Source organism: Tamandua tetradactyla, chromosome X, assembly GCF_023851605.1.
Source record: "Tamandua tetradactyla isolate mTamTet1 chromosome X, mTamTet1.pri, whole genome shotgun sequence".
In the NCBI taxonomy this organism is placed as follows: Eukaryota; Metazoa; Chordata; class Mammalia; order Pilosa; family Myrmecophagidae; genus Tamandua; species Tamandua tetradactyla.
The window spans coordinates 24,379,518-24,402,013 of NC_135353.1; positions in this window are offsets into that span (position 1 = coordinate 24,379,518).

Below are 22,496 nucleotides of genomic sequence, written 5' to 3' on the forward strand. Positions count from 1 at the left end.
AATGACATAAAAGAAATCAAGAAGACACTACAAGAGCATAAAGAAGAATTTGAAAGAATAGAAAAATAGCACATGGTACCAAGAGATTAAAGATGCTGTAGACCAAATAAAAATATACTAGAGACACACAACAGGAGATTTGAAGAGGTAGAAGAAAGAATAAGCAACTTCCCAACCTTTATAAAAGACATGAATATGCAAATCAAAGAAGCCCAATGAACTCCAATTAGAATAAATTTAAATAGGCCTCCCCCAAGACACATACTAATCAGTCTGTGAAATGTTACAGAGAAGCAAAAAATCCTGAAAGCGGCAAGAGAAAAACAATCTACTACATACAAGGGAAACAACATAAGGCTGAATTCAGACTATTTGACTGGCACAGTGGAGGCGAGAAGGCAGTGGTATGATATATTTAAGATCCTGAAAGAGAAAGACTTCCACCTGAGAATTCTGTACCCAGCCAAATTGCCCTTCAAAACTGAGGGAGAGATTTAAATTGTCACAGACAAAGGCTTAGAGAATATGTCAACAAGAGACCAGCTCTACAAGAAACAATAAAGGGAGTTCTGCTGGCTGAAAAAAAAAAAAAAACAGGAGAGGGAGGTCCGGAGGAGGGCACAGAATTGAAGAGTACTGGTAAGGATAACTTAAAGGGTGAAAAGAGAAAAAGGGAAAAGAACATATAGATCTGACAAATAAAATCCAAAGGATAAAATGGTGGATTCAAGAAATGCCTTTGCAGTAATAACTTTGAATGTTAATGAACTACACTTGCCAAATAAATGATACAGACTGGCAGAATGGATTAAGAAATATAATCCATCTATATGCTGCTTACAAGACTCATCTTAGACACGAGAGCACAAATAGCTTGAAACTGAAAGGATGGAAAAAGATGTTCCATGCAAGCTGTAACCAAAGGAATGCAGAGTAGCTATACTAATATCAGATAAAATAGACTTTAAATGTAAAGACATCATAAGAGACAAAGAAAGACATTATATATTAGTAAAAGGGAAAATTAACCAAGAAGAATAACAATCATAAATGTCTGTGCTCCCAACCAAGGGGCTCCGAGAACATGAGACAGACATTGGCAAAATTGAAGGGAGCAATACATGTTTCAACAGTAATAGTAAGGGACTTCAGTGTACCACTTTTCTCTATACACAGAACAACCAGACAGAGAATCAACAAGGAAATAGAGAATTTAAGTAATTTGACAAATGAATTAGACCTAACAAGTGTATATAGGTCACTATACCCCAAAACACCAGGATACACTCTTCTCTAGTGCTCATGGAATGCTCTCCAGGATAGATCATATGCTGGGGCACAAAACAAGTCTTTACACATTTAAAAACATTGACATTATTCAAAGCACTTTCTCTGATCACAATAGAGTGAGGTGGAAATCAATACCACGAAAGAACAAGAACTTTCACAAATATATGGAGATTAAATAACACACTCTTAAACAATGAGTGGGTTACAGTAGAAATTCATAGAGAAAAAGAAAGAAGAAAGAGCAAAAATTGAGGGTTTAACTGTGCACCTGGAGGAACTTGAGAAAGAAAAGCAAACTAACCCCAAAGCAAATAGAAGAAGAGAAATAACAAAGATTAAAACAGAGTTGAATGAATGGGAGAATGATAGAACAATAGAAAGAATCAATAAAACCAAAAGTTGGTTCTTAGAGAAAATCAATAAAATCAATGGTCCACTACCACAGCTGACAAAGGAAAAAAGAGCGAGGATGCAAATAAAATCAGAATTGAGAGGGTGGTCTTTACCACAAACCCTAAAGAAATTTTTAAAAAAGTCATGAGTATACTATGAACAAATATATGCCAAGAAACTAGAAAACTTAGATGAAATGGACAAATTCCTGGAAACATACAAACAAGCTACACTGACTCAGGAAGAAATAGAAGACCTCAACAAACCAATCATAAGTAAAGAGATTCAAACAGTCATCAAAAATCTTCCTACAAGAAAATCCCTGGGCCAGATGGCTTCACAGGTGAATTTTATCAAATATTCCAAAAATAATTAACAGCAATCCTGCTCAAGCTTTTCCAAAAACCTGAGGAAAAAGCACTACCTAACTCATCTTATGAAACTAATATCACTTTAATACCACAACTGAATAAAGAAGCTACAAGAAAGAAAAACTACAGACCAATCTCCCTAATGAACATAGATGCAAAAATTCTTCACAAAATATTAGCAAATCCAATCCAACAGCACATTAAAAGAATTATGCACCATGACCATGTGGGGGTTTATACCAGGAACACAAGGATGGTTCAAAACAAAATAATCATTAATATAAAACAGGGCATTAACAAATCGAAAGGGAAAAATCATATGATTATCTCGATTGATGCTGAAAAAGCATTCAGCAAAATTCAACATCCTTTTCTGATAAAAATACTTCAAAAGGTAGGAATCAAAGGTAACTTCTTCAACATAATAAAAGGCATATATGAAAGACCCATATCCAGCATCATACTCAATGGTGAGAGGCTGAAAGCTTTCCACCTAAGATTGGGAATGAGACAAGGATGCCCTCTGTTACCACTACTATTTAACATTGTACTAGAAGTTCCAGTGATGGCAATCAGGCAGGAAAAAGAAATAAAAGGCATCCAAATTGGAAAGGAAGAAGTAAAACTTTCATTATTTGCAGATGACGTGATACTATACTTGGGAAATTCTGAGAAATCTACAAAAAGTTACTTGAGCTAATAAACAAATTTAGCAAGTTTGCAGGTTAGAAAATTAATGTGCAGAGATCAGCAATGTTTCCATACACAAGTGTGGTAGTTAGGTTCAGGTGTCAACTTGGCCAGGTGAACATGCCTAGTTCTATTGCTGTGGACATGAGCCAATGGTATGTGTACCTCATCTGTTGCTTATTACATCTGCAGTCAGCTAGGAGGTGCGCCTGCTGCAATGATGTTTGACTTAATTGGCTGGTGCTTAAATGAGAGAGCACAACATAGCACAGCCCAAGCAGCTCAGCATACCTCATCTCAGCACTCGCAGCTCAGCACAGGCCTTTGGAGATGCAGAAAGGAATCACCCTGGGGGAAGTTGTTGGAACCCAGAGGCCTGTAGAGAAGGCCAGCAGAGACGATCCTGTGCCTTCCCATGTAAGAAAGAACCTCAGATGAAAGTTAGCTGCCTTTCCTCTGAAGAACTAATGAAATAAATTCCCTTTTATTAAAAGCCAATCCGTCTCTGGTGTGTTGCATTCTGGCAGCTAGCAAACTGGAACAAGCAATGACCTAACGAGGGAGTCAGTTGAGGAAAAAGTTCCATTCAAAATAGCAACTAAAAAAATCAAGTATCTAGGAATGAACTTAGTAAGGATGTAAAGAACTTTTACACAGAGAGCTACATAACATTTTATAAAAAAATCAAAGATCTAAAATAGGTGAAAAGACATTCCATGTTCATAGATAGAACGGTTCAATGTAGTTAGGATGTCAGTTCTACCCAAATTATTCTACAGATTCAACACAGTACCAATCAAAATTCCATCAACCTACTTTGAAGATGCGGAAAAACTAGTTACCATATTCATCTCAGAGGGAAAGAGACCCTGAATAGGTAAAAGCATCCTAAAAAAGAAGAATGGAGTGGGAACATTAACACTCCCAATTTTAAAACTTATTATAAAGACACAGTGGCCAAAACAACATAGTAATGGCACAAAGATAGAACTACTGAACACTGGAATCAAATTGAAAGTGCAGAATGGACTATCAAATCTATGGTGCACCGATCTTTGACAAGGCCCCCAACCCCCCTGAACTGGGACAAAATTGTCTTTTCAATAAATAGGCATGGAAGAACTAGATATCAATAGCAAGCAAAATGAAAGAGGACCCTTGCCTTACACCCTATACAAAAATTAACTCAAGTTAGATCAAAGACCTGAATATAAGAACCAGTACCATAAAGCTCCTAGAATAAAAGGCTAGGGAAGCATCTTCAAGACCTAGTAATAGGAGGTAGCTTCCTAAACTTTAGAACCAAAGAACAAGCAACAAAAGAAAAAAATAGATAATTGGGAACTTCTCAAAACCAAATGTTTTTGCACCTCAAAAGACTTTGTCTAAAAGGTGAAGAGGCAGCCAACTCAATGGGAGAAATATTTGGAAATCACACATCGGATAAAGTTTGATATCTGATATACATAAAGAAATCATACAACTCAACAACAGAAGAATAAGCAACCCAATTATAAAATAGGCTAAAGATATGAATAGACATTTTTCTGAAGAGCAAATACAGATGGCTAAAGAGCACATGAAGAGATGCTCATGCTCATTAGCTATAAGGGAAATGCAGATCAAGACTACAATCAGATACCACCTCACACCTATAAGAATGGCTGTTATTAAACAAACAGGAAACTTCAAATGTTGGAGAGGATGTGGAGAAATTGGGCACTTATGCACTGCTGGAGGGGATGCATATACAGCCACTATGGAAGACAGTCGGGCGGTTCCTCAGAAAAGTAAATCTTGAGTTTCCCTATGATCCAGTGATACCACTACTTGGTATATACCCAGAAGAGCTGCAAGCAGTGACACAAACAGACATTTGCACACCGATGTTCATAGCAGCACTATTCACAATTGCCAAAAGATGGAAACTGTCCAAATGCCCATCAACAGACAAGTGGATTAACAAAATTTGGTATATACATACGATGGGCTACTATGTAGCAGTAAAAAGAAATGATGTCCTGAACCATATGACAAGATGGATGAGCCTTGAGGACATAATGCTGAGTGAAATAAGCCAGACACAAAAGGCAGATAGTGTATGATTCTACTTTTGTGACCATAGTAAAGGTAAAATCAGGATTGTAATGCAGAATATAAGGGTCTTAGAGATACACAGAAGCTTGAGATGGGTGAACAGTTTGCTAATGAGGTTGAAATTAATTGTAAGGGAATAGACCGAAGTGAAGTTGGTTCACTACTGGGTCTATAAGTAATATTGCTGTATTGAAGGTGAACATGATTGAAAGGGGTTGTATAGACTCATGTGTCTCACCAATTAACACTACAAATATAAATAAGTTTTTGCATGAACTGCAAATATATGACACTTGTACAAAGAGTGTATAATTTGGGGGTATAGGGGGAAAATGCTGTTGCATGCTTTGGGCTATGTTTAACACGAAAACATCAACAGTACCAAAGCAACAACAGGGGTATATATTGGGAGGAGGGACAAGGGTTAGGAAGAGGTTTGGATTTTCTTTTTGGTAAGGGTGTGTTTATTGGCTATCTTTCTCTTGGGAACAAAGAAATCATCTAAAATTGAGTGTGTATGGACTGTTGACTGGGCAATATACATGAGACCCAGTAGATAGCAGTGGCTGATAGTAGATTGGCAAATGATGATGTATATATATGATCGAAAACATGCTGCTATAAAAAGGAATGAAGTTATGAGGCATGCAATGATGTGAATGAATCTGTGGGACATTTGGTGAGGCAAAGTAAGCCACAAACAGAACAGTAAATATGATCTTATTTTGAAAATCCTTAAAAGAAAACTGGGGCCTAGGTTTTAAGCTCTTATAGCAGTCACATTTCGTCCAGAGTGGTAATTGTTATTTCTGAATTTTGAGGGGCTGTTTTATAAATAAATAGCCTGGTGTTTAGAAATAAGAATGAAGCCAATTGGGTCAGATTAAGGTATATCAGAATACAGGGGTAAGCTAGACTTTGCCTGTATTTTAGAACTTCACCTACTCTTTGAGACCAAAGGAAGAAAGTTTTATCATGTCCAGAGCCTAAATTTTCTGTAGCACGTAATCTAACTCAACCAGTCTGGATGGCTCATTTAAACAATCCAAACACAGGAGCTTAGAATAAGAATGAGAGCCTTTAATCCTGTTCAGTTTAATGTAATGCCTGGACACATCTCAGAGTATATTAAGCAGATAGTAAAAAAGTATTGGCAAAGTCCCTTGGGGATGGGAGAAAAATTATGGAACTATTAAACTTTACCACCTGGGAAACCCCAGATTCTGTGCCAAGCATTAAGGACACCCAAATCAATAGGCCAAGCCCTTGATCTTGAGGCTTGCTTTTGTGAAGCTTATGTAGGTAACAGAGAAGCTTTGCCTACCTATAGGTATTCCTAAGAGTCACTTCCAGAGGACTTTTTTGTTGTTCCGATGTGGCCTTTCTCTCTCTAAGCCCAGCTCTGCAAGTGAAACCATTGCCCTCCCCTCTATGTGGGACATGACATCCAGGGGTGAAAGTCTCCCTGGCAGTGTGGGAAATGACCCTCAGGGATGATCCTGGCCCTGGCGCCATGGTATCAGCAATGCTGTCTTGACCAAAAGTGGGGAAAGAAGTGTAACAATAAGGTATCAATGGCTAAGATAGTTCAAATAGAGTCGCGAGGCAACACTGGGGGTCACTCTTATGCAAGCTTCAGTTAGACATTGTTACGTATCATAACTTGCCAAACCCCAACCAAAATCATTCCTTCCAATCCTGAAGAATACCTAGGGCATTATATAAGATTCTACAAAGGTTCCATGCACTAGGTTAACTTTCCAGAAAACGATGCCCTCCAGATGTTCCCTGGACCAGATAAGTCCTGAATCCTATAGGGCCCAGCCTCTCCAGAACATCAGCTAGTTCCATCTCCCTACCCCATATTACTGACAGCCCCTTCCAACATGTAAAAGTTAGAATGGCCATAGCCCAAATACCCCTAAAGAGTGGGAGAACGATCAAAGGTGAGGTGGAGTTACAAAAAGAAGATCAGGTTTAAAAATGAATATGAGTGCTAAATCATTACACTGATATTTCTTTTAACCTCAAGTACCTTAGAGCAGGTGGAAATAAAAACCTAAAATTATGGAATTGTAACCCATCCAAACTCTGAAATCTGTTCTACAACAAATTGTTGTGATGAACTTTGAAATTTATTGCTTTTATGTATATATGTTATTTAAAGAGAAGGAGGTAGAAAAGATAGGGTTTAACAAATGAGTATGACTGCTGAATCATTATATTGATATTTCTGTTGGTCTCCAGTGTCTTGGAGTAGCTAGAAGAAAAAATGAAAAATCGTAGAAGTGTAACCCAAACCAAACTTTAAAATCTGTTCTATAACTGCCTGTTAAAATGTACTTAGAATTTTTTTGCTTTTTTGTCTATATGTTATATTTCACAATTTTGAAAAAACTTAAAAAAAAACTATTTAACTTTTCTGTGATTTCAGCCAGATGGTTCTTCTGCTTCTTGAGGTGTCAAGTAGGATCATTCATGCGGATGCATTCATTAGGGAGCTTGGCTGGGTCTGGAACAACTACTATGGTGCATTTACTTACATATTCCTCAGCTGGGGTGGCTTAAATGGTTGGGATATGGTTGGGCCTTTCTTTCCAGTTGTGTGATTGAACTTCTTACTTGATGGCTCAGAAATTCAAGAGAACAAAAGTGAAGTCCCTAATCCTCTTAAGGGCTAGGCCTGGAACTGGTGCAGCATGGCTTCTATTCCAGAGAAAGTCACAAGGTCAGCCTGGATTCAGTAGGGGGAGGGGGGGAATAAACACAATGTCCTGATAAGAAGAATAGCATCTGATTCAAACATAGGAGAAATTGTTGTGATCTGTCTTTTACAGGCAATCTGTCACGTGTATTACTACCTCTTTTCAGGTATTTCCTATCTATTCTCATATGGTTATTTTAGCTGCTGTCATTGTCTGTTTGACTTTGCAATTACCGATGAAAGTGTGTTTAAATCTCCACCATGATTACCAGGTTTTCTATTTCTCCTTTTAGCTCTGTCCATTATTCTGTCTATATTATGAGCCTATACTATTAAATGCCTAGAAATGTTAATATCTGCCTAGTGAATTCAGCCTTCTGTCATCATGAAGTGACCTTATTTATCTCTAATAATGCTTTATGCTTTAAAGTCTATTTTGTTTGATATTAATATACCCACTAACTTTCTTTTGATGTGTATTTGCATGTCTTATCATTCTCTAACCATTTACCTTCTTCTAAATATATATATATCCAATGGTAATAATTATATTCTCAATGTTGTACAATCAACACCACCATCCATTAGCCAAACTTTGTCATCACCCCAAACAGGAACTCTGTACCCATTAAGCAATATCTCTTCTTTCCCACTTCCCCGTGGCCCCCGTTTTCCTCTAATATACTTTCAGTTTCTATGAATTTGCTTAATTCAAAGATTTCATGTAAATGGAATCATGCAATATTTGCCTTTTTATATCTGAATTATTTCCTTCAGGATAATGTTTTCAGGGTTCTTCCATGTTGTAGCATGTATCAGAACTTCATTCCTTTTTACTGATGAGTGATATTCCATTGTATGAATATACCCCATTTAAAAAATTATTGTGGTAACATAAATACAACACAGAATTTCCAATTTTAACCACTCTCAGGTGTAAAATTTAGTGATATCAATTACATTCACAATATTGTGATAACAATACCATCAGCCATTAGCAAAACTTTTTCATCACCCCAAACAGAAACTTTGTAGTCATCAATCAATAACTTCCCATTCCAACCCCTACCCTGATAACCGTAATCCACTATCTGTCTTTGTGTATTTGCTTATTCCTGGTATATAAGTGAAATCATACAATACTTATCCTTTTGTGTCTGGATTATCTCATTCAACATGATGTCACAGCATGTATCAGAACTTCATTCCTTTATATGGCTGAACAATATTCAATTGTATGTATATTCCACACGTTATTTATCTATCCATCTGCTGAGGGACATTTGGGTTGCTTCCAACTTTTGGCTATTGTGAATAATGATTCTATGAACAATAGTGTACAAATATCTATTTGAGTCCTTGTTTTCAGTTCTTTTGGGTGCTGCTTCAGTTTGCTAAAGCTGCTGGAATGCAATATACCAGAAATGGATTGGTTTTTACAATGGGGATTTCTTAGCTTACAATTTACAGTTCTTAGGGTGTGAAAATGTCCAACTCAAGGCATCAACAGGATGATACCTCAACTCTGAAGACAGGCTGCTGGCATCCAGGACAGCTCTGTCACATGGAAAGGCACATGGCTGGTGTCTGGTGGTCCTTCACTCCCAAGATTCATTTCTTTCTGTTTCTGGCTTCAGTGGCTTCCTCTCTGAGCTTCTGTGGGCCCTCTCTTAACTTCTCTGGTGCTTTTGTCCCTGAGCCTCTCTTAAATTCGTCTCTGGTAAAGGACACCAGTAAAAGGATTATGACCCACCCTGGGGCAACCCTTCAATTGAAATAACTTAATCAAAATGTCCTACCTACAATAGGTCTGCATCCACAGTAATGGATTAAAAGAACATGGCCTTTTCTGGGGTACAGAACAGTTTCAGAATCACAGGTGCATACCTAAAAGTGGGATTGCCAGGTCACATGATAACTCTATGTTTAACATTCTGAGAAACTATCAAAGCATTGGCAGCTGCACCATATTACATCCCTCCTCAAAGGATTCCTATTTCTCCACATTTTAGTCGTCACTTGCTGTGGTAGTTAGATTCAGTTGTCAACTTGGCCAGGTGAACATGCCTAGTTCTGTTGCTTTGGACGTGAGCCAATGGTACGTGAACCTCATCTGTTGCTTATTACATCTGTAGTTGGCTAGGAGGCATGGCTGTTGCAATGAATGATGTTTGACTTAATTGGCTGGTGCTTACATAAGAGAACACAATGTAGCACAGCCCAAGCAGCTCAGCATATCTCATCTCAGCACTCGCAGCTCAGCCCAGGCCTTAGGAGATGCAGAAAGGAATCACCCTGGGGAAAGTTGTTGGAACCCAGAGGCCTGGAGAGAAGGCCAGCAGAGATCACCCTGTGCCTCCCCATGTAAGAAAGAATCTCAGTTGAAAGTTAGCTGCCTTTCCTCTGAAGAACTATACGTTAACTAAATAAATCCCCTTTTACTGAAAGCCAATCCGTCTTTGGTGTGTTGCATTCCGGCAGCTAGCAAACTAGAACACTTGCTATTTTCTGTTTTTTTTAAATAATAATCATTCTAGTGGGTGTGAAGTGGTATGTTATTGTGGTTTCTATCTGCATTTTCCTAGTGGCTAATGTTGTCGAGCATCTATTCATAGCTTATGGCCCACTTGTACAGCTTCTTTGAAGAAATGTCTCTTCAAGTCCTTTCCCCATTTTTTAATTGTGTTGTTTGTCTCTTTGTTGTGAGTTGTAGCATATCTTTATATATTCTGGATATTAAACACTTATCAGATAAATAATTACCAATTTTTTTCCCATTCTGTAGGTTGTCTTTTCACTTTCTTGATAATGTCCTTAGATACACTAAAGTTTTAAATTTTGATGAAGTCCAATTCATTCTTTCCTTTTAATGCTCTTCTTTGATCATATGGCTTTTAAAAATTAGTCAACTAATATTGTGAATTACATTGATTATAAAATATTTTAACAGTCTTACACATCTGAGATGAAGCCCCTTTGTCATGATTTACGGTACTTTTTATATATTGATGGATTCTATTCAGCTAATAGATAAGTTTAGCAAGTTTGCAGACACAAAGTCGATATCCAAAAGTCAAATTTATTCCTATATGGTAGTAATGAATAATGGAAATTATAATTAAAAATCAATACCATATACAATAACACCTAAATGATAAAGCAGGCTCAAGTCCAACAAAATATGTGCAGGATCTGATGATGAAAACTACAAAACAATTATGAAAGAATTCTAAAAATATGAAAATAAATGTACATACTGAGTTAATGGATTGGAAGACAATATTGTTAAGATGTCATTTCTCCCCTAATTAATCAATATATTCAATGCAGTCACAATTACAATCTCAGTAGAGTTATTTAGTAAATATTGACAAGGGTTTTTAAAAATGTATATGGAAAAGAAAATGAGTTAGAAACAGCCAAATCATTCTGGTAAAGAACAAAGTACAATGATTCGCATTACCTAAACATTATTCAACTTCAAGACTTTCTACAAAGGTACAGCAACCAAGACAGTGTGTTATACTTAAAAAAATAGACCCAGTAGATGAAAGGAACTGAATACAGAGTCTAAATATAGAACTCAAAATAGTAAAATTATTTTTTTATAAAGGCACAAAGGTAAGTCAATTCAGAAACAATGGTCTTTGCAAAAGGGTGCTGGAATAATTGGGCATCTGTATGCAAAAAAAGAAAAAGAACCTTGGCACACGTTACCAAAACATTAACTAAAAATGAATAACAGATTTAACAGTATAACATAAAACTATAATACTTCTAGAAAAACAATATAAGAGAAAATCTGCAAGATCTTGGCTTGAGAAAGGGTTTTTAGATAAATACCAAAAGTAGAGTCAATGAATAAAAAGGTTGAATTGAAATTTATCAAAATTAAAACAATTTTCCCAGGGAAAGACACCATTAGGACATTGAAAATATTAACCATGAACTGCAAGATAATAATTTCAAATCACATATCTCATACAGAAATAAAGAACTCATAACTCCTCAGCAAGAAAGCAACTCAATTAAATTGGGCAAAATATCTGAACATATATCTTACCAAAACCATAAACAGATTACAGTAAAACATATGAAAGAAGGCTCAGCCTCCTTTTTGAAGTATGGAAATTCACATGAAAGCCATGATGGGGTATCACTACACACCTATTGAATAAGTAAAATAAAATTAAAATAAAAACAAAAAAATTGACAATACCAAATGCCAATGAAGATGCAGAGGAAGAGAAGCTCTCGTTCATTACTGATTAGAATGGAAAATGGTACAGCCATTTCAGAAGGCAGTTTTTGCACTTTCTTACAAAGTTTTTACCCACGTGCATTGGAAACTTATGTTCACACAAGAACCTGTATGTGAATGTTTATAGCAGCTTTATTTAGAATTTCCAAAACATAGAGCAACTAGTCTTTCAAAATACGGATGGATAAATAAACTGTGAAAGGAACATCCATTCCGTGAAATTACTATATGGTAATAAAAAAGAAGAAGTTACTTTGTCATTCAACACTATGGGTGAATCTTAAATATACTTTACTAAGTAAAAGAAGCCGAACAAAGGCTACATATTATTTAATTCCATTCATATGACATTTTCCAAAGACACAACTATTGTAATGGAAAACAAATTATATATTGACAAGAACTGGGAGACATTGGTTGACTTCAAAAGGGAATCACAGGGAATTACTAGAGTGATATAACTATTCTGTAAAGTCTGGGGTTTTGATATATAACTTTATGCATTTGCCATAATGCATACAACTGCGCATAACAAAGAGATAATTAATGCATGTCAATTAAAATAATGAACCAGGATGTAAGAGAATGGCAGCATCGTACGCAAACTGTGACAAAATAGCTATATTACAAATGTATGCCTTCACATCACTGTTGTGGGTGGGCAATAAAAGAACTATCCTAAGTAACTTTAGAAAAGGTTAGTTTGACTTAGAAATGCACACAAATACTCTATTCTAGTTGATAAATTTGTTTCTCACAGCGATATTGGTTAACAATTATAAAATTATTTTGCATGTATATTAAAGTTGAACAAAAAATGAATAAATGGTAGATGATGGGAGTCTCGTTTCTCACTAAGAGAAAAAGAAGTTTCAAATAACCAAGGGCAGTGGTCTAGAATGAACCCTTTGGATCTAGATTAGAATCAGAGACATTACCTTAACCAAACGATCAAGTTCAACAATGCCAGGAAGAAAACATGTTGATGCCATGAACACCCTAATGGAATGTGAAGGGAAGTTCACCTCTGTGGTATTCTTCCCGAAAAATTATTATCCCAATCTAATCATAAGAAAAACATTAGAAAAACCAAATTGATGAACATACTGCAAAAATACCTGACCAGGATGCCTCAAAACAGTTAAAGTCATGAAAAATAAGGGAAGACTAAGAAACTCATGGACTAGAGGAGACTAAGGAAACTTTATGGCTAAATGTAATTTGGTAGAAATGAATGACTTTGAAAATAGGAAAACAACTGAGAAAATCAACAGTAATAAAAGCTGGTTCTTTTTAAAGATCAATAAAATTGATAAGTCTCTAGCCAGGCTAACCAAAGAAAAGAGAGAGAGAGAGAGAACACATAAATTATTAATATAATAAATGAAAGGGAGACAACCACTACTCTTCCCATAGGCATTATAAAGGAAAATAATATTATGGGCAACGCTGTTCCCATAAATTTGATAACTTAGATGAAACTGACAAATTTCTTGAGATACATAATCTACCAAAATTTATTCAAGGATAAGGAGATAATCTGAATAGGCCTATATTTATTAAAGAAACTGAGTCAACAATGAATAATTTTCCAAATTAGAAAACACCAGGCCTAGATACTTTCTCTCGTGAATTCTACCAAACACTTAAAGAAGAAATGATACTAGTTCTCTAAAGTCTCTTCCAGAAAACAGAAGCAGAGCATTACCATGGTATCAAAACCAAGCATGGACATTATAATAAAGAAAAATTACAGACCAATATCACACATGAACATAGATATGCAAAAATCATCAACAAAATATTAGCAAATCCAAACATGTATAAAAACAATTATATGTCATGACCAAGTCAGATTTATTCCAGGTATCCAATGTTGGATTAACATTCAAAAATCTATTAATGTAATCAATCACATCAACAGGGTGAAGAACAATCATATGAGCATATCAATAGATGCAGAAAAACCATTTGAAAAAATCCAACACCCATTTATGATAAAAACTCAGAAAAGTAATAATAAAAATAGGAATAAAGTGGGAACTTCCTCAACTTAGTAAAAAACATATACAAAAAATCTACACCCAAAAGAATCCTTAATGGTGAAAAACTAGATGCTTTTCCCTTAAGATTGGAACAAGACAAGGGTGATGCCTCTTACCACTCCTGTTCAACATTGTACTGGAAGTCCTTGTTTCAGTAGCTACTGAAATAACACAAGAAAAAGAAATACAAAATACTTTTTTCAGTTTCTTAGTTTAAGTATTCCTTCCAGCTGGCTAATTATTGCCTAAGGCACATATTTATCTATACTACTACTCATTATGCAAGTAAGGAATAAGAACTTATACTGGGGAAACATGAGTTTTACATTTCTTGGCTAAAATTAGTTATTGTACTTGTCTCTCATTATGTCTAATAAACTATTTTCCTAGGACTCACTGATTATCTAATGTACCAATTCATATTCCAACAAAAAATTGGAATGGAAGTAGAGAACATTTACTTTTCAGCCTCCCAACTTCATGTAAATTCTATATATTTCTAATTAATTAATTACGTAGATACCAATAGTTACCTATAATGCTAAATCATTGTTCCAGAAAGAAATAATTATTTACAGTTGAGAAGAAGGTAATTTTTGTATTACTGGCTTCAATTATCTATTCTAGCTATCTAGAATGTAATTTTTCAGCTTTAAATATTAAACTACTTAGGCTAGCTATCTCTATGTAGCTAGATACTTAGTAGTCACTTTTATCTATAATTTAACTCCTTATTCAAAAAAATATGAGTTTAGGTTTGAGAAAAAATAAATATTTTCGGTTCCAATAAAAATAGACATTCTAGTTGTGCTGGTTTCCATCTGTGGGGTACCCAGAAAAGCCATGTCCAATCCTCATTCAATATTGCTGGGTGGGAGCTTTTTGATTATCCATGGAGAGGTGACCCACCCAATTGTGCGTGGTAACTTTTGTTTAGATGGTTTCCATGGAGATGGGTCTCTGCCCATTCAAGGTGGGCTTGTTTACTGGAATCCTTTAAGACGGAAGCATTTTGGAAAAAGCTTGAGAGCCCATGCAGCGAAAGACCTTTGGAGATGCAGAAGGAAAACGTCCCCCGGGGGAGCTTCATGAAATGAGAAGTTGGAAGAGAAAGCTAGCAGACGTTGCCATGTTCGCCAAGTGCCTTTTCAGTTGACAGAGAAACCCTGAACTTCTTTGGCCTTTTTGAACCAAGATTTCTATCCCTGGATACCTTAGCTTGGACATTTTTGTAGCCTTGCTTTAATTTGGATGTTTTCACGGCCTTAGAACTGTGAACTTGCAACTTAATAAATCCCCCTTTTTAAAAGCCATTCTATTTCTGGTATATCGCATTACAGCAGCTTGCAGACTAGACCACTATTTACCAATAGTACTAATTATCTTAACAAGAAATAAGTACTGAGATTAATGTGTGTCTTAGTTTGCCAGAGCTGCTATCACAAATACCACAAACTGGTTATAGGTTAAACAACAGGACTTTATTGGCTCATGGTATTGAGGTTAGAAGTCTAAAATCAAGATATTAGCAAGGCTTGCTTTTTCCCCAAAGACTGTAGCATTCTGGCTGCTGGCAATTCTTGGGGTTCCTTGGCTTGTAACTTTGCCTCCCATCATGTGGCAATGTCCTCACCTTTTTCATTTCTGTGACTTCTGGCTTCTCTCTATAAGGCCTGCAGTAATCTGAATTTGTACTCATGCTCATTCAGTTTGGCCAAACTTTAACTAAAAATAATGTGTTCAATAGGTCCTACTAACAATGGATTTACACCCACAGGGATGCAGATCAAAATTAAGAACATGTCTAAATTGGGGCACATAATTCAATCTACCACAATGTGTTTTTAGCTTCCTGGTTTCATTTCATTATTTTAGTTAGCACAAATTATATCTAGTTAGCTAACTATCTAAAGGGCACTAGGTATATATGGTACTAGTTCATTATTCTAACAAGAAGTAGGAATTTAAAGTTGAGGAGAATATGACTTTTCAGCTTCCTGGATTCAAATAATTATTCAGGTAATCTATACTAACCTATAGTTAAGTATTTTCTTAGATACAGCTGTTTTTCTATATTGTTAATTCATTATTCAAGTAGAAAATGAGAACCTACATTTGAATAGAATGTAATTTTTCAGCTTTAAATATTAAACTACTTAGGCTAGTTATGTCTAGTAAATAAGTTACTTAAGTACCACATGCTACTAACACATTCAACTAAAAATACAAAGTTAGAGTTAAGAAAAATATATTTTCCACTTCCTGGCTTCACATATTCCTTCTTATTTATAGTAATTTCCACTTAACTAGTTTCCTAGATAGTGGTCTTTATCTATAGTGCTAACTCATTATTACAACCAGAGATATGAATTTTGAGTTGAAAATAATGTGTTTTTCCATTTCCTCAATTCAAAATGTCTTCCTAGTTATGTCTAGTATGCTAGTTACCTTTGTCTCTATAGTGACTCATACCTCTAACACATTATTTCTACAAGGAAAAAAAAGACTTTAGAATAATGTGTTTTTCAGGTTCTTTGCTTAAAATATTTATTCTGGTCATCTCTAGTTATCATTTCTAACTAGTTACCTTGGAACACATAAATATCTATATTACTGATATAGTCTTTCAACAAGATAAAAGAATTGACAGATCAAAATTATGTATTCTCCACTTCTTAGCTTCAAATATTTATCCTAATTTTATCTAGTCATCTATAGCTAGATTCTTAAGTGCCACTACTTACCTATATTAACAACTTATTCCTACTAGAATAACAATATTAGAGTTTAGAAAATTGAATTTTCAGCTTCCTGGCATCTACTAGTTATTCCAGTTATCCCACGTTATCTCAACTTAACTAATTACTAAGGCACCACTATACCTGTATAACACTAAAACTATTATTCCAAGAAGATGTAAGAATTTGGAATTTAGAAATAAGTATTTTTCATGACCTGGATTTAAATAGTTATTCTAGCTATTTCTCTATTTAACTAGTTACCTAGGCTCAATTATCAAACAATATTAATAACATACTATTTCAAACAAAAACAAGAATATAGTACTGAAAAGTACATGGTTTTCAGTTTTGTGGCCACAACCAGTTTATCTTGTTCTCTTTAGGTACTGATGGTTAATAAGTTACCTAGGTACTACTAGTTATCTCTAATACTAATGCAATATTTTTAAAAGATAGAAGTTATGTTTCAGAAGAATTTATTTTCTACATCCTGGATTCATCTAATTATTTCAGTTATCTGTATTGCACTACTTATCTAGGCAACTGCGGTTATCTGGATTCCTAACTCATTATTCTAACAAGAGAGATGAGTTAAAAATATATACTTTTCAATTCCTTGGATCTAGTTATCTCTACTAACCTAGTTACCCAAGTACACCATATACATCTAGTCATCTCTACTAACCTAGTTACCCAACTACACCGTATACAGTACTAATGCATTATTTAAAAAAGAAATGTTAAATTTGAGAAAATGTTTTTCAATTTCTGTTTTAACTGATTTTTGTAATAAACATAATATTTAGTTAAGTCTTTGAATGAACCCAAGGGTAAGCACACTGGCCAAAGTGGGAATTTACTTGCAAGGGGACTAACAGAGATATGCGTGCTGGTACACACTTCCCTTATTCCAGGGGAGGGCGAGGGTCTCTGATCATCCCCAACAGCCTGGACCCCTCCGCACACACATGCCCTTCCTTCTTCTCCCTTGTTCAAGCTGGCAATAACCTGGAGTGGGGCAGGGGGTATGAGGGCAGCCAATAAGAAGGAGGGAGAGAGAGAAAGCCTGTCAGTTTTGGGCTTCATTTCCGTTTCCTATTCCTGTCCCCATCCCGGAAAGATCAAGGAAGGCAAGCATTGTGCTCCTCTCTTCCAGAGGCTTTGGAAGTGGCTGGGATCTTCCCTGCCTATTTGAGGTTGGTTCTCCAAGCACTGGAAAAGGGGGTATTGGTCAAGCCCCACAGAAGGGTGGACTCATGTTTAAGGAGAGCTGTGAGTGTCCCAGGCAAACAAAAGGGCAGGAGGCACCATCAGACCCAGCTTCCTCTTAATATCCGCTGCTTTCTTTTCTCTCTGTGTCTCTTCTGCTCTCTGCCCCTCTCTTCTTCTCCCTTCCTTCTTCCTTCTCTATCCTTATCTCTAACTATCTATCCATCTGTCTATCTATCTAATCATCTATCTATCATCATCTACCTATTTCCCACAGATGAAAGTACTCACAGGGTGAGGTCTGGGCCCGGGACCCCAGTGAGAGAGGCATAGACATGGGAGCCTGGTTCCTATGGAGCCAGGGCCTGGGAGACTGACTGACGGAAACGTCAGGATTCATCAATATCTGACTATAAATGCAATATGCTTTCTTGTTGTTAGGTATTTGGACTATATGCCACAGCTTACAGTCTTCTGTTATTTTTTTCTCACACACACACTCAATGTGTATATAATGATGCAGTTATTGAGTTACTGTTGGTAAGATTTTATATCCTGTCCTTGTCAGTAATTTTGTATAACCAATCCTGTGTCATAAATTTTTCTGGGAATATGCCACTTTTCATGACTGCATAATAACTCATGTTACAGTTATATTGTAATGAAAGAAAACATTCCCATTTGGTGGGATATTTGTTTTTTCTTTTTTTTTCTGAGTGCATCTAATTGTTTTCTTTATTAGAGAAGTTGTGGGCTTACAAAAAAATCACGCATATAATACAGAATTGCCATATACTACCCCATTATTAACATCTTGCATTGGTGTAGGATATTTACTACGATTGATGAAAACAGCTTTTTTTTTTTTCTTCCTGACATGGGCAGGCACCAGGAATCGAACCCTGGTCTCCAGCATGGCAGGCGAGAATTCTGCCACTGAGCCACCCAAAAACACCTTTTTGTAACTGTACTATTAACTACAGTCTATGGCTTAACTTAAGATTCACTGTGATGATTTTGTGTGCCCACACGAGTTGGGCAGAACCTGTTTGAAGTACCTTCTCCTGTGTGGAATTCCAGACACATTGCTTTATCTCCAACTCATATGGCAGGGCAGGCTTTTGAGAAAATACTGGTAAGTAACACACAGAAATGCCCTTAGGTTTGGAAGGGAAGGCATAAAAGTTATAGAGGTAGTAACAATAGTACTAGGATGCTATAAAAATCCTTGCATTGTAAACATACGCACAAAATCAAGCCATATCTTACTGTGTTTTAGCTTCTGCACCCCAGTCTCATTCTTTCTGTCTCCCTTCTGGCTGCCTATTTGTTGAGTGCCCCCTTAAAAATCTAAGCTAAAATACAGTAAGATATGGCTTGATTTTGTTGAAGATAAAACAATGTGTCTGGAATTCCACACAGGAGAAGGTACTTCAAACAGGTTCTGCCCAACTCGTGTTGGCACACAAAATCATCACTAACCAAATTCACCAGTTTCCTTCCTCCATCTCCAAGTATGGCTTCCTTTCTTCTCCTGTGACTTGTAAAATTGTGTTAAGGAGCATGCCAACAAAATGCCTAAAAATACTGATTCTGAGAAATAGTGGGCCAATTTAGTGAAGAATAAAAAAAGAATTCTAAGCCCGTATAGTTCAGTTCTGAGCTGACATCAGAGGACTAAACTCCATGAAAAAGGATTAAAGCCATTTGCAGCTTTGTGACCATTAGTTTATATATTAAAATGAATATACATTAACAAAAATTAACAACATAGAAAGCAGAAAATTCTTACACTGTACAATATAACAAAATGTTTTCTCGATGAATGCAAACTTCCTTAAAATTGTTCCTGCCTTTGGTTCAGTAATGCTATATCTACAAATATCAACCTAAGAACGGAATAACAGACAGATAAAACCTTGATGTGCAAAAAATATTTACTAAAGCCTGATGGCAGCACAATATTGTGAATGTAAATAACAGCACTGAAATATATGTCTGAATGTGGTTAAAAGACGAAATGTTAGGTTGTATATACGGCAATAGAAATTTTTGTTTTTAATCCATGAAACTGGGTTTCTCCAAGCACTCCTGTGCCCAGTTCTAATGTTCAGTGGAAAACTATGCAATCTTGTGATGACATCACCTCCAAGACCCATACCCTTACATAATGAATGCCTCTGTCAGTCCATCAACATTCGAGACGTAAGTAGACTGTGAGGGGAAAATGGAATTGTTTTTACAGGTGGAATGCCTTTTCTGTTACCCATTTTATGATACTACGTAGGAAAATTTCTCAATACTGACATTTCAATTTAGGTTCCATGTGAGAGTACCATCAGATCGACCTCACCCTACAATGATGTGGTAACTGAAAAGACTTTGTGTGTTATCCTGCATTGGGCAAAGAGTTTCATCATCTGAGCAAAACAACAGTGTGTGCTGGCTATGGGAAAAGGGATGGAATATTTTGGTATTCTCAGTTTATGCAACCACATGTATATTTGTGAGTCTGCTTCTTGGGAGACAAGTCAAGCCCTCAAAGTGGACACTTTGAAACCCCACCCCCTGGTAATTTTGAGGTATAAAGGATTTTTATCTTGTAAACTCAGCACATCATCCAACCTCTGTAAAGAGGGCCTCTCTGGTCTCTAATTCATCTACCCTCTAATGTTAGTGCATACCCGCAGGAAGCATGCTCAGAGTTCACGTGATTCTTTGATTACCTTCTTTACCCATCCCCTATGGATGGTCAGGAAAGTCCCCGTGAGATGTGAAGTAGTTGGTACCAATTTTTCTAGGGTGTCAGTCTAGTTTGTGACTATATATAGCTCCACTTGAACAACTCACTACACTAGTTTGAATACCTTTATATATATATATATGTATATATCAAAGTACAAGTGTTTTAGTTGCCATTTGGAAAATACCTCTGTGCTACATGTTTTTCCATTCAATGTTATCATTGTGAGATGTATGCATATTGGTGCATGTAGCTCCACGTGTTAAATTTTAGATCTTCTTTTGTGTGGCAGTGGATTGCAGGAGGTTGCCTATATCGACTCCACTCTTGTGAATGTGTATCCTTCTTGCCATACCTATCATTTCTTTAGCATCAATTCCATGTTTTCTCTATTCCACACCCCTGTTTGACCCTGTCTGATAGGTTACTAATAATCAACCTGGGGGTGTGCACATTTTCCTCAAACAGACCACCAAGGATATTCTTCCTGCCAACCCTTCTCACACCTTCTTACAGCCCCCTTGTATCCCTTGAGGAGAAACTGGTGGCTCTGTTTCAGCAATGCCAAATGGAAAACAAGATGGACAGGAACAGGAGAGAGAGAAAAATAGACTTAGAGTGATAAATTGTTCTATGAAATAGATTGAGATAAGGGAGAAAGAAGAACTGTCCCTTGGATGGAGAGGGGGAAATACAGGAAGGGTGCTGGAGAAATGCTCTAAAACGGTATGAGGATACAGAAAATTGGAGAAAAGAAGGGGATGTGCCAGCTTGAATCTGTTGTATACCCAGAAAAGCCATGCCCTTTAATCCTCATTCAGTATTACTCGGTGGGATCTTTTTTATTATTTCCTTGGAGATGTGACCCACCCAGTTGTGGGTGGTAACTTTTGATTAGATGTTTCCTTGGAGATTTGTCTCCACCCATTCAAGGTGGGATTGCTTACTGGAGCCTTTTAAGAGAGAACCATTTTAGAAAGAGCCACCAGAAACAACAGAGCTGAAAGAGACTTCAGAGAAATGCTGACAGGAAGAGAACAGAGACACAGATGTTGGGAGATGCTTGGAACCCAGCAGATGTTGCTGTGAGATGTTAAGAAGCCAGAACTTGGAGAGAGCCAAGGGAAGCCAAGAGATGAAGGCCAGCCCTGGAGAAGCCAAGTGAAGAACCCCTACAGGAACAGAGGCTGAATGCAATGGAGCCCAGGAGCAAGGGACCAGCAGATGCCAGCCACGTGACTTCCCAGCGGACAGAGGTGTTCCTGACCCATCGACCTTTCTTGACTGAAGGTAACCTCTTGTTGCCTTAATTTGGGCATTTTCACTTCCTTAGAACTGTAAACTTGTAACTTATTAAATTCTACTTTTAAAAAAAGTCATTCCAATTCTGGTGTATCATATTCCAACAGCTTACTAACTGAAACAGGGGATAAGTGAAGAGTTTCTGGGAGTTTTGTTTTATATCTTCCTTTAAGTGAGAAGAGTAATGCTTGATATTTGTGATTAACTATGTCACCTTATTTAAACTTAACCTTACTCAAAAATTAAGATTGTCCATATCCAACCATATGCCATTCCTTGATTCTCTCTTTCCTCCCTCCAGCTTCAGTCCTTTTGCTTCTTAATTCCCAATTTTCTATATGATTCTGTAATCAAATTTCACAGAATATCTCATTTTCCAAGCACGTTCCTTTAAAGAGTTTTCTTTGTGGGAGGTATCTTACAAGTCCTGTTGACCTATGGGATGACTTGATTTCTGTTAAATGAATTTTCCTATTCAATCAACTGTGGCTGGGCAGATTTATTTCACATGACACAGAAAACAGCAACCTAGGAATTCCACTTCTTTGGGGACAATGAGCAGAGAAATTAACCTTAAAAGGCTCTGTGGGCAAGATGTCTGCAATTCTAAAGTGCTTTATATTTTACCAAAAGGTGGAAGCATACCAAGA